The sequence below is a fragment of the Canis lupus genome, chromosome 4, assembly GCF_003254725.2.
Source record: "Canis lupus dingo isolate Sandy chromosome 4, ASM325472v2, whole genome shotgun sequence".
In the NCBI taxonomy this organism is placed as follows: domain Eukaryota; kingdom Metazoa; phylum Chordata; class Mammalia; order Carnivora; family Canidae; genus Canis; species Canis lupus.
Window position 1 is genome coordinate 29,813,807 of NC_064246.1, and position 12,957 is coordinate 29,826,763.

Sequence of the window (12,957 nt, forward strand, 5' to 3'; positions counted from 1 at the left end):
AAAGATTTTATTTATTCATTCATGAGAATATACAGAGAGGAGAAAGAGAGAGGCAGAGACGCAGGCAGAGGGAGAAGCAGGCTCCATGCAGGGAGCCTGATGTGGGACTTGATCCCGGGTCCCCAGGATCAGGCCCTGGCTGACAGCGGTGCTAAACTGCTGAGCCACCCGGGCTGCCCTAAAGCTTTTTCTATCACCTAAAAATGCCAATCTATTTAAAAATTCACAACACTGTATCAACACAGCCTTTCGCTCCGCCCTGAGCATTTCCCTTCTAGCCACCAGAGAAGCACATCATGTTTTAGGCAATTTCTTTTTTTTTTTTTTTTAGCCTTTATCAAAATATAATCAACATACGACATTGGTGTGAGTTTAGGTGTTGAGACACTCCCATATCGTGAAATGATTGCCCCCGGAGCTCCAGCTAACATCTCCGTCACCTCACATATTTGCCACTTCTTTTTTGTGGTGAGAACATTTAAGATCTACTCTCTAAGCAATCTTCAAGAACATAATGCAGCATCATTAACTAGATGCTCACCATCCCATACATCAGATCCCCAGAACTTATCTGTCTTATAACTGGAAGTTTGTACAGTTTGACCAGTATCTCCCCATTTCCTCCATCTCCCAGGCCCTGGTGGTCACTACTCTATGCTGTGTCTATGAATTTGTTTTGTTTTGTTTTTTTTAGATTTCACATATAGGTGATATCACGCCTTATAGCCCTGTTGTGGCAAGTGGCAGGATTTCCTTTTTCCTTGCGGCTGGATGATATTCCATTGTATGCATAAACCACACCTTCTTTGTCCATTTATCCATTGACGCTCAGGTGGTTTCCATGTCTTGACTCTTGTAAATAATGCTGCAATCACCGGGCAAGTGCAGATACATCTCAGAGAAGCTGTTTCCATTTCCAAAGGAAATTTCATCCCAGAAGTGGGATGGCTGGATCTTACGGTAGTTCTGTTTCTAAGTTTTCAAGGAAACCCCATACCTTTTCCCAGAGCGGCGAGACCTGTTTATAATCCTAAAAATGTACAGGGAACAAATAACATTTTAAATAGCAATGTGTCACATGTAATATTGGGGTCATGCTTGTACTAAAATTTTTTTCATGTTTATTTGAAGTTTCCATGTAACCGGTCACCCTGTATCTTATCTGGCAGCCTTACCTGTAGAGAGAGGCGTGGACGAGCAGAGGTTTCTGGTAGGGAAGGAGAGACCTCCTTTGGCCTCCTGTCGTGTAATGATGTGTAATTTGGGACCACATCGTTAAACTTGATCTTTGGCTCACATTTGGGATGAAGGGTCTCTCCCGAGCGCCGTGTGGCTGGTAAGCAGGGGCTCCGGAGCATGAGTGAGCGTAGGGCATAGACGAGGCTGGTATTTCACAAACCCCGCTCTCCGGGAGGCTGGCAGGGGACCCGGCAGCCGGAAGCGGGAATGCTCAGGGTTCGCTTATGTTCATGGCTCGGTTGCCGGCCTGCGCCCCGACTGCGGAGTCTTCTCCTGGGCGCTGGTGAGGTTGCCCTGGGCCAACCGAGGGAAGCAGGGTAAGGAGGACAGGACAGCGCGGGGGCACCGGGTGCGGCTGCAGTGCCTCGAGCAGCCTGCCGGGGACAAGCGTCCATCAGAGCGGGGATGGCCACTACGGGCAGGGGCTGCTCCGGGTCCAGCCGTCCCTTCCCTGGGACGGCCGCTCCAGACCGCTTTGGAGCCCGGAGCCGAGACCCCAGGGTGGCACCAGGGGCTGTTCGCACTGGGCTGCGAGGCGAGGCCGGGCCGAGCTGGGTCAGCGGTGTGGACGGGCAGCCAGCAGGGCCGGCCGGGGCCGCAGCTACTAGGTTAGGGATCTGCCTCCACCCGTCGCCCCAGCAAAGCCGCAGGTGGGCTGCGCTGGCGCCCCGTGGGGGGGGCAGTTAGAGACCCATCTGCCGGTTTCCCGTTGATTCAGCCTCGTGTCTGTTCTGGAACCCAAGGCACCTTTCCCATCGCGGGTATTCCCCATTCCACCCCGACCCGTATTCCTCAGGGCAGTTGGGCTGCAGCCTTCCCCACATCGGGCCCCTCCCGGCTCAGCCCCGCGCTGCCACCCGGCCCACGGCCCACGGCGCGTCTACGCAGAACTGTCGGGAGGGGTTTGCTCTTCCTGGCCCCGGGCCGGGCTGTGTCCCGGTCATCTGTGTGCGATGGCCTTTGGCGCGCCCCTCCGTCTCCCTGGCCGCGCACTGCAGCCACCCCCCAGCCCCCGCCCCCGGCCCATTCGGCCTAGACTCTGAAAACATTTCCGAAGGGACCAGAGCCTCTCTTTGTAGACATGTGGAATGCTCGTCCCTGGGGTTCTGGGGTGTTGGAACAGTGTCCCCTTCAGGCCCACGTTTGGGACAAATATTGGCTACAGTCCAGGTTTCATTTTCTAAAACACCTGGATGTCTGAGACAAGAGGAAGTTCTCTGGAGCTTTCAGCATCAAGTGGCTCAAGAATGGGGCAGGAAGTCCCTCACAGCCCCCTGGAGGGCAGCCAGGCCACAGGCATGGGCTTCCTGACCACACCAGGGGAGCTGCTCCCATTCCTGGCACCTGCCCACCCTCCGCGGGGGGCCCTGAGCCCACAGTGCCACCCCGGCTGCCTACACCGTAGACAGTCCCTGTTAGAAATGAAATACAAACCATGAAGCTCATTTAAAACTGTCTAGCAACCCCATTAAAATACATTTTAAAAAAATGTGAAGTTAAATACTATTTAACCTGTTACATTCAAAATGTTATGGGCACCTGGGTGGCTCAGTGCTTGTGCGTCTGCCTTTAGCTCAGGTCGTGACCCCAGAGTCCTGGGATCGAGTCCCACGTCGGGCTCCCTGCATGGAGCCTGCTTCTCCCTGTGCCTGTGTCTCTGCCTCTCTCTCTGTGTCTCTCATGAATAAATAAAATCTTAAAAATTTTTCGAAATATTATCATTTTGGCATATAATCAGTATATAATCATCATACATCACCTATTTTTCATTCTTTTTTCTTTTCTTATTAGATCTTTAAAATCTGGTGTGTATTTTACACTTGTAGCTCATCTCAGTTTGGATGGGCCATATTTCAAGCACTCATTGGACACATGTGGCTGGTGGCTATGGTCCTGGACAGCAAAGGTCCACCGGGCTTACCTTGGCCCAGCCTGGGGCAGGGCATCCATCACGTTGACCAAGACTGAACTTCATAGCCCCTTGGCTTGGAGATCTTGAAGTCACCACCTACATCCTGAGGAAGGAAGGGGGGTGTCCAGTCATTGAGTAGCTAGAGCGGCCAGCCTTTCTCTCTCCTGACAGCTATTCCCTTTCTAAAAGAACCTGGCATGATCTGGGGGAGGGCCCACTCCCAGCTCCAAACTGGCCGTTGTCAAGAACCTCCTTTAAAACCCAGACACCACCAAATAAATAAATAAATAAATAAATAAATAAATAAATAAATAAAACCCAGACACCTCCCCTCGCCCCATCTTCCACACCTTCCTCCTCTGAGATCAGCTTCTCCTGGAATATTTGATCGAATGCAACTTTGCCATCTCTTGTCCTCTCTGGTGTGAGAGAAATAGAAACCCCCAGTAAGGAACCTACCAATGTACAAGAGCACAGAGAGGAGCCCTTTACTAAGGGAAGAAACAGAAAAATCTCTGTGGCTAAGGACAAAAAGATCTCTGTTGAAAGCATGTAATCCACATTCTCTCTGGGCATATGAGCTAGTCAGGGAGTCCTGGTCCGGCAGGCAAAGAAGAGTCCTTATCATTCTCCCAAGAGGGGATCTGCTGCCCATGCTGGAGAGAGAGAGACAGAGAGAGAGAGAGACAGATGATTGACTTTTTCCTTCTAAAAGATGACCTGTGTCCCTCTTGTGAGCCAGGCCCGGCACATAGAACCTGTGAGCAGAAGGGGGCATCCTTGGGATCCAGTGGAGAGGACAGAGGACACACAGGCTCATGTTGCCCCATAGGAATTCCAGCCTGTGTAACTGCTGGAAAGGAAACCCCTACAGTGTCAACAAGCAAGAGCTGGGGCTGGGCTCAATTTGTCAGGGTGGTTAAGATCTTTCCAAGAAGTGACGTTAAACCAACTTGGAAAAGCGAGGAGCCCGGTGCAAGGAAGCCTGGGGTTTCAGGAAAGGGGGCTGTGGGAAGGGCGAGCGGGCAGGTGTACGACACGGCTGTGTGGGCCCCTGAGGAAGAAGCTAAAATGTCCTGGGGAAGAAAATAACACTAGAGGACCCACTTTAGGAAGGGAGTCTGGAGAGGAGTCCCCTCAGAACAGGTGACATTTCAGCGGGGACCTGTGGGACCAGAGGCAGGTGGCCATTTGGACGGAGCAGAAGGGCGTCCCTGGTGAAAAGAATGGTGCGTGCCAAGGTCCTAGAACAGGAAACAGAAGGAGAGCAGGGTGGCTGGAGTGTGGCGTGTGAAGAGGAGAACCCAGGATGAGGGCAGAGAGGTGGGCACTGGCCAGGGCAGGGGGACTTGGATCATTTTCGGAAGGAGAACTGAGCTTGTTGCATCAGATAGGAGAAGAATCAGATAGAGGCTTATTTTAAATCACTCTGCCCCTACCCAGATCACCAACAACCGCCCGGTGATGCTTCAGTGGGCAGTGCCCAGGCCTCCCATCATGGGCCGTCGGCATCGCTGCACGTCGGGCCGTGGCCCCCTTTCCAGAAAGCTCTGTCCTCCCTACACTCCCGGGCACAGACTCCCCACGCCCTCTGCCCGGGGCCCAGTCCCTGTGCTCTCCTGGTCCCCTTGGCTGGCTCTCCCTCATCCCTGGGAGCACCAGCACGCGGTGAGGGGCCCTGCCTCTGAGGCCCGAAGCAGGGCATCTCCCGGGCACAGGTTCCCTCTGGCCACCAGCAGGGTCTACATCTTGAGTCCACCTCAGCAAAGCCCCTTTTCCCTCATGAGAGGAAGAGAGAAAGAAAGCGTTGAAGACAGAGACGAGCGGCCCCACCTGGCTGCCCCCTGGGATGCGCACAGGGGTGGGTCAGAGGCCCCCTGCCGCCGCCACCACCCTCCCGAGCCCGGTGGCTGCAGTGACGTGTGGTTAGCTCTCCCTGGCTGCTCTGGCCAAGCCTTCAGGGCCATGTCCCAAAGGCCTACCTTGAGGGAGATCATCTCCTAGGAAGGGTCGCCTCTTTTTCTGCTGTGCTCACAAGTCAAGGAACTGGATGAAACAGCCAGGTGAGGGGCAGACACTGGATTTCCAGAAGGCTTGACCATTCCCACCACTCTCATTCTGAAATAAGGCCCCCCTCAACCTTCTAGGCCCGATGGACTTCATCTGTTTCATTGTTCAAGCTTCCACCCGTATTTCTCAAGCACCTGCCTGGTACCAGCCTGGGTGCAAAACCCACAGGAAGGGCAGGGCAGCCGCATGGGACAGGGACAAGGACTCAGGTGGCAGGAGCAGGCTCTGCAGACGGAAGGGGCCCCTTGGCCCAACCCTAAGCTGCACGGAGACTCAGACTCTCGTCTACAAAGTGGCCGTGGCAAGACTCTCTACCCATTGGGCTGAAGAGGTAGCCCGTGGTGAAAATTCGGGTCGAGGCCCTGGCAGGATGACAGGTGTGGGGAAATCTGCCCCATGCATACCAAGTGTCAGGGGTCGTGTCTCCACACACCGGCCCAAGGCTCGCCTTTTGCGGGTGGGGGTGGTCGAAGGGGGTAGAGCGGGGCTTCCCTGGCATCTGTGTTGTTCCTAACCAGGGTCTTCTGGGACCAGCCGCTGCGTGTCGCCACTTCTCTCCCTCCTGCTCCTGCCAGGGGGGCCTGCAGGTGGGTGTCCGGGCTGCGAGTCACTGGCCCAGGGAGAGCCACAAACACAGATCCAGCTTCAAATCAACACTTAACCTCAAACAACCTTGACTCGACGCCCCTTGGTTCTCTGCGGAATGCTGTTACTATAAAAAAATAAGAATAGGAATAGAAATATAAAAAGCTGAATGTATGCTTCCTATGTGGCCTGAGCCAGGGGGACTCGGCCCCTGCAAACTGAGCGTGGGCTCTGGCCTCTGCGAGAGCCGTGACTGTGCCTCCAAGCCACGTGGCCATGCCCCCGCCTGAGACCTGAGGGGACACACGGGGCCACGGATCCCACGCTGCGCGAGGCCAGGAGCCAGGCCTGGAGGGACTTTTGGGAGACGGCCTTTAGGACTGCAACTGTGGCAGGCGACCACTGCTGGGACACCGGCCACTGGCCACATGTGCTTCCACCAAAAAGCCTTGTCCAGGCAACTCAGCAGCACTGTCCCTAGGACGTGTCCTGTGGACAGGACTGTGAGGTCCGTGTGACTTTCATGTCTGGGGCGTTAGGGTTACGATACACAGGTATCATATCAACCGTGTGTTTGTCCGTGTGTGTCTCTGCCTGTGTCGGTGCAGGAGTGTGTGGCTGTGTGTCACGTCCAAGTGCGTTTGTGTGTGTGTGTGCACGTGTTTCTGTGGGTGTAAAATGGCCAATTCCCTAGGGCGGCCACTAACCCCAGAAAAAGGAATGCCACCTGGCTACTTCTGAGCTTCCCCCTTGCTCAGGAACAATAGGGGGTGCACTGGCAGCCAGCAGCCACCTACACGCCCCTCTGCGGTCAAGGCAGTCAAGTCAATCCTCAACAGGGAGCTACAGCACCCCATGACTGAGAGGCTACGCCATGGTGGGGCCATGGGTTGGTGTAGGATTGATTGATTTTGGAGGAGGAGGAGGGACAGAAGGAGAGAGAATCTTGAGCAGACTCCCCACTGAGCTTGGAGCCCAATGTGGGGTTTGACCCCGGGATCCTGAGATCATGACCTGAGCTGAAACCAGGAGTTGATGCTCAAACGACTGAGCCACGACCTTTATGGTCGGAGCACCTTTAAGATGGGCGTAAAGACAGGTCCTGGCTGATGGACGCTGGTCTGGTCACAAGCCCTGCATGGGATAGCACCCATGTGCACAGTCCTTCCCCCCTTGAGAAAAGGAATCCAAGAAAGGAGAAATGGGGAGCACTGCCTGCGAGAAGAGGGGGCACAGGGGCACCGAAGCCCTGAGAAATCTGATTGGGCTGATACACAAACATCTGCCTCAACCTGACCACCGGGTTCTAGAGATGGAATGTTGGGAGGGGCGTCCTGACCTCTCAGGGGCTCTGAATCAAGTCTTGATCCACAGTGAGGGAGGGGAGGGAGGGGAGGGAGGGGAAGGAGGGGAAGGAGGGGAGGGAGGAGAGGGAGGAGAGGGAGGTGAGAGAGGGGGAGCCCTCAGCCCCATCATCTCCCCGGGCCCAGAGAAGGGAGCGTGAGCCGGCCCTGTCCTCTGGTGGCTGCACGAAAAACTGCAGCCCGTGGGAGGGACTTGCAGGCAAATGTCACCCATCGCCCCCTCCGTTCTTCGCCCCACTTTCACAGAGGGCGACTTAGTCCAGGTGCCACGGGAGAACAGGGGACACCGTTTACTGCTCTGAGCCCCAGGCTCTATCCGTGCAATCCTCCCCTGCTTCCCCCGCTTTTCCCGCGTGCTAGCCTGACGGGTACAGAGAATTTGCCCTGCGTGCCTCCCTTTGTCAGGGTTCTGCGGGCTAATTGTCCCATCTCTGCTTGTCCACAGAGGCTGGCTCAGGCTATGACCCCGGAGGAGCCTCCCGTCAACCACGGCTCTTTCCGGAGCCACTGCCAGGTACCAGGGACTAGCCAGGCCTTCGACGTCTACCAATGTCTCCCCTAGACTCACTGGAGGGAGGGGCCTCCTCCTAAGGGGTCTTCACTCCCTTACAACAGAGGAGGAAGCAGGCTCAGTGATGTTCCGGAACGTACCCGAGGCGGCACAGCCTGGAAGTTCTGGAACCTGGTTCATTCGTTTTTCCAGCCGACCCCAGAGTATCTTAAGCATGGTTTCCCCAACGCTTGCTCTGCCCTCCATGCCCACAGCGGTGGATTAGGCCCTGGACAGGCCCTGCCGGGGCTATTACTCTGCAAGGCGGACCTTGCCCCAGCCTCAGGTCCCAGGACTGCTCACGGCATCACTTAGAGACTCCGGTTTTGCTCTTTGGCCATAATTTACATCCAGCCCTGGACATGCTTGATCCTGGCTCAGCTGGGCTGCCGGGCGCGACAACTCACACCCAACCCCCAGTGTCAAGGCTGCAGAGCTTGGCACAGGCTGCCACCAAGGTCCTTGGCACGTGCACTATACAGATGGTGGTGACACTGCGGCAGGCTCTTCACTCTTGAGGGCCCCAGTGGCCCAGATGCCTCTCTACCTGGAGGTAGAGCAGAGCTGAGAAGCCCAGCCTGTACTCACCTTTGTTGCCCCGAGGAGCTGAGCTCAGCTCACCCCCGGCAGGGCCCTGGTAACAAGGCAGTGTCTCTGCTGGGTCCGGAGCCCCAGGAGAGCCCCTGGGCCCCTTGCTCCGCACACATGATCTCTGTGCAATCAGCAGAGCCCAGGCATGCTGTCATCAACTACTGTTTATGGAGATCGTGATGTGACCTCCACTGTTCTCTTGTCACAGGGACACAAGCATCGGCAGAGGGAAAGTATTCTGAGATGTCTAATGTCTCCGGTGGCTGAACTATCCTCACATGATAGCATGTTGTTTAAGAAATAGCAAATTAGCGGGACCCCTGGGTGGCTCAGCGGTTGAGCATCTGCCTTTGGCTCAGCACGTGATCCCTGGGTCCTAGGATCGAGTCCCACATCGGGCTCCCTATGGGGAGCCTGCATCTCCCTCTGCCTGTGTCTCTGCCTCTCTCTCTGTGTCTCTCATGAATAAATAAATAAACTCTTTTTTTAAAAAAAGAAATATCAAATTATGTCAATCCATTAAATTTAACTCCTTGTATTTCCTAGAAATGATAATATAATAATTTAAATAACCACTATTTACTAAAATACTGTCCAGAATCTATTTATAAGAGAAAAAGTAAGAGCTGAGAAAAATATGAGCTTATAAAACTTATGTAAAAAGAGTGTGTTTTTTTTTTAAATTAAAACAAACATAGAATATTCATAAAACACATTTGGGACGTCCGGGTGGCTCAGTCGGTGGAGCGTCTGACGCTTAGTTTCAGCTCAGGGTGTGATCTCCGTGGCGGTAGCTTGGAGCCCACATTGGGTTCCCCGCTGAGGGGGACGTCAGCTTGAGATGGTCTCCCTTTGCTGCTCACCCCACTCGTGCGCGCGTGCTTGCTCTCTCAAATAAATAAATAAAATCTTATAGACAATTTTTTTTTAAAAAAGCACATTTGAACACAGGTGAGAGATTACACGGTGATTGGGGGTTTGTACCAGCAGGCCCAGGGAAGCCAAGTTCCCCTTTTTGGACTGCGGTGGAAACCTCAACACAGCACTTCTTGAGAAGCACAAACGACAGAGATGATTGTCGTTGCCTGTGGCTGGAACTAGAAACAAGTGGCACAGCTGAAGGACAACCAACCACGTGGAGATTTTATGACTCCTCGAGGGAAGTTTGGATCTAGAAGCCACTGGAACCAACACGCGGCTCGGAAAGTTAGGAACGGGACATGAAACAGAAGGAAGGCAGAGAAATGGAAAGGAGATCGAACACAAATCGAAATAGCTCGGAAGTCAGTGACTCTGAATGTTTTGATGCTGAAGTCCAAGAGCTGAGGAGGTGAGGTTTCCCCTCCCTCCGTCCCTCCCTCCCTTGCTTTCTGGAAGGAGGTTCAGAGCTGCCCCTCGGAGCTGGGTGCGAGGAGGTGGAGGGAACACAGTGCCGCTGGGGCGGGGCCCAGCCTGGAAGTATTAGGGGGACAGCCCTGGCCGAGATCAGCCCTCTGCAGCTGTCTTAGGGGTCCCTCAGCTCAAGGATGAAAATAGAATAGCCCCCTTGGCCTTAGGTCATCATAGTTATAGACCGGCCTCCACCCCACCCGGATCAACCACCTGTCAGGAGGGAGGCGGGTGCGTGGTTGCAATTGGGAGTCGTGGATGGGATGGGTGGGCCAGGGGACTCAGGGAGAGGCTGGGGCCCCCTCTCTTCCTCCTAGGAAGCCTAGGAAGAGCTGGGGTCCCAGGGCTGCCCCCCTGCTAGAGAATGAGCACGGTTCATAACTGGAAGGGAGGCCGGGCCTCAGGATCCTCCCAGCCCTGGGGAGAGCCCTCCTGGAGCCGCAGGACCAGGCCCCGCTGGATGGGCCACAGGCCAGGTGCTTCCTCCAGCGCAGCGGAGGGGAATCGTGGTCCGAGGTTCCTGTCCTGCCCTGGGACAGGGTCTGCCCTTTACTGAATGCGGGGGGTGGTCCTCAGAAGTGGCCTCAACTGGCTTCTTCCTCTGCAGCTCCATAGTCCTCTCAGGCTGCTCTGACTGGCTTGGCAGTTGCAGCCGTGGCTTGGGAAGAGCGGGACTCTTCTGGGCCCCTGCATCCCAGGCCATCCCGTGGGGCCTCCCGCAACACCCCACAGTAGCCCCCACAACCTTGGTGCAAGGAGGGGAGCCCTGTTCTTTGGGTGGCCAGGAACAGAGCCGGGCTTTCTCCCCAAGAGTCCCCTTCCCACCCTCACCTGGATTCAGCGCCCACCAGCCCACCCTCCTGCCCTCCTCAGCCCCGGGTGCGACCACCTGGCCCACCCTATCCTGCAAAGCATTCGCAACCCCTGACCCAAACCAAGCACACAGGACATTTATATTTTTAGAACAAAGAACCAAAGTCACGCTGTATTTGGGAACGCCCCTTTGCTTCCAGCATTGCCAGCTCTGGATTTTAGGAACATTTTAATTTTCAGCCATCTGTTTGCCAAAAATACAATATTGCGGTTTTTAAAAAGGTTTTTTTTTTAATTTCTTGAAACATATAGATGAGCAGCTTTCATTTCTTGTGGTTTTTCCTATTTCTTTCATTACATCTGTTTACTCCTGTCCTTTTTTTTTTTTAATTTTTATTTATTTATGATAGTCACAGACACACAGAGAGAGAGAGAGAGAGAGGCAGAGACACAGGCAGAGGGAGAAGCAGGCTCCATGCACCGGGAGCCCGACGTGGGATTCGATCCCAGGTCTCCAGGATCGCACCCCGGGCCAAAGGCAGGCGCTAAACCGCTGCGTCACCCAGGGATCCCCACTCCTGTCCTTATAATTTGTCCATTTACTACTGGGGTCTTGTCGCTTCTTATTGATCTGATTCCATGACCATTGAAATTGCAGCTACATTTTCACTTGTCGCATCTCTTGACCTTTGTGTTTCCTCCCTCGGCATGGAAGTGTCGTCTTTGTGAAATGAGATTTAGTGAGTTATTTCCCTTTTACAACCTCTGAGTTTCCTACTGTCTCGTGAGAGCCGCGTCAGATGGCTCTCATGTCACCTCCTTATTTTCGGGGACACCCAACACTCTTCTGGATGTGGATGTTGGGTTGCAAACTCCACCGTTTCCTGGGGTTGTTTTCTGCTCCCTGCTAAATTGTTTATCGACCCACATTTTTCTGCACCAAGGGCTGCCGTGAGCTGCACCCAGCACACAGTCCTTTTTCCTTAACTTCTTCAAAACCTCTCTCATGAAAGTATCATGGTAAGAAGACAGACGACTTCACAGCCCAGGGACCAGGGGCTCATCTCGGGACCCCGAAGTCATGACCTGAGCCGAAATCAAGAGTTGGATGCTTAACTGACCGAGCCGCCCGGGCGCCCCTGCTTGACTTACCTATTTTAGCCGAACGCGCTCCAGGTTCGTGCAAGTTGCTGCACGTGGTAGGCCGCCCTTCCTCACGGCTGAGTAACGTTCCGTTGTCTGTCTGGACCACATCTTCTTTACCCGTTGGTCTGTTGATGGGCACTTAGGTTGTTTCCATATCTTGGCTATTGTGTCACACTGCTGCTCACGCTGTGCCTGTGTCACACGTACTCTGGGGAAACTGTCACAGGCAAAAGTTTCTTCTAAAGTCCCCACACCCGCAAAACAAAATTTAAAAAGTCCCCACCCCAGGGGTGCCTGGGTGGCTCAGGGGTGAAGCTTCTGCCTTCGGCTCAGGTCATGATCTCAGGGTCCTGGGACCGGGCCCCGAGTCATTGGGCTCCCTGCTCCAAGGAGAGTCTGTGGCTCCCTCTCCCTCTGCCCCTCCCGCCCCCACTCCTGCCCTCTATCTAATAATATCTTTAAAATAAAAATAATAAATCTCCCTCTCCGAGACTTTCACCCCCAACCAACCACTGCTGAGATGCCAATTCTTTCTCATTCTCGTTTCCCTACTCCTCCATCCTCTGCCAACTCCGAGACACCTTTCAGACCAAGCTCTTTCCTCCTCCTCATCCTCCCCAATACATGCCTCCTGAGGGGGGTGGGGGATGGGGCCGTATGCACATCTTAGTGACTCGCCTTCCTTTTCCCAGCCACCACCCACCTCCACACGCTGGTCACCGGACTCCTGAGGCCTCCCATCATCTACCCATCGGTACCATTTCACGTGGGGGAGTCCTCCCTGGCCTCAGACACACCGTCTTCACTTGGCTTCCAAGGACACCCCACGGTCCTGACTTTCCTCCTACCCCCGGCCACCCTGCCCCGTGTCCTTCACCACTTCCACACACTGACATGCGAGGGCTTCGCGGCTCTCAAGTGGCTTCTCCCTCTTGCTCGCTAAACATTTGGCCTTCGATGCCCAGAAAGCCCATTCCTTCGGCGCCTTCCCTCGCAGGAAGCACGCCAATGTTTCACGGGTGTCTTGTGTTCCTACAAGACGTGGATTGTGTTCTAGGAGAAGGTCACTGCACGGCCCACGTAGTGGCTGCTCAAGTCACAGATTTTTGTCTCAGACGGGACCGTGGCCTTTGGCTTTCTCCCCTTCATCTGGCCCCGCTCCGAGGACTCGGCTGCCCGCTGTCGCACAGCCTCCTGGCCCGGACCTGGACGTTTCTGGGGAGCAGGTCCCTCTCCCCGCGGCCTGCTTGTGGGAACCGGTGCAGGAAGTCCCACCCCTGCTCCCCCAGCCTCTGAGA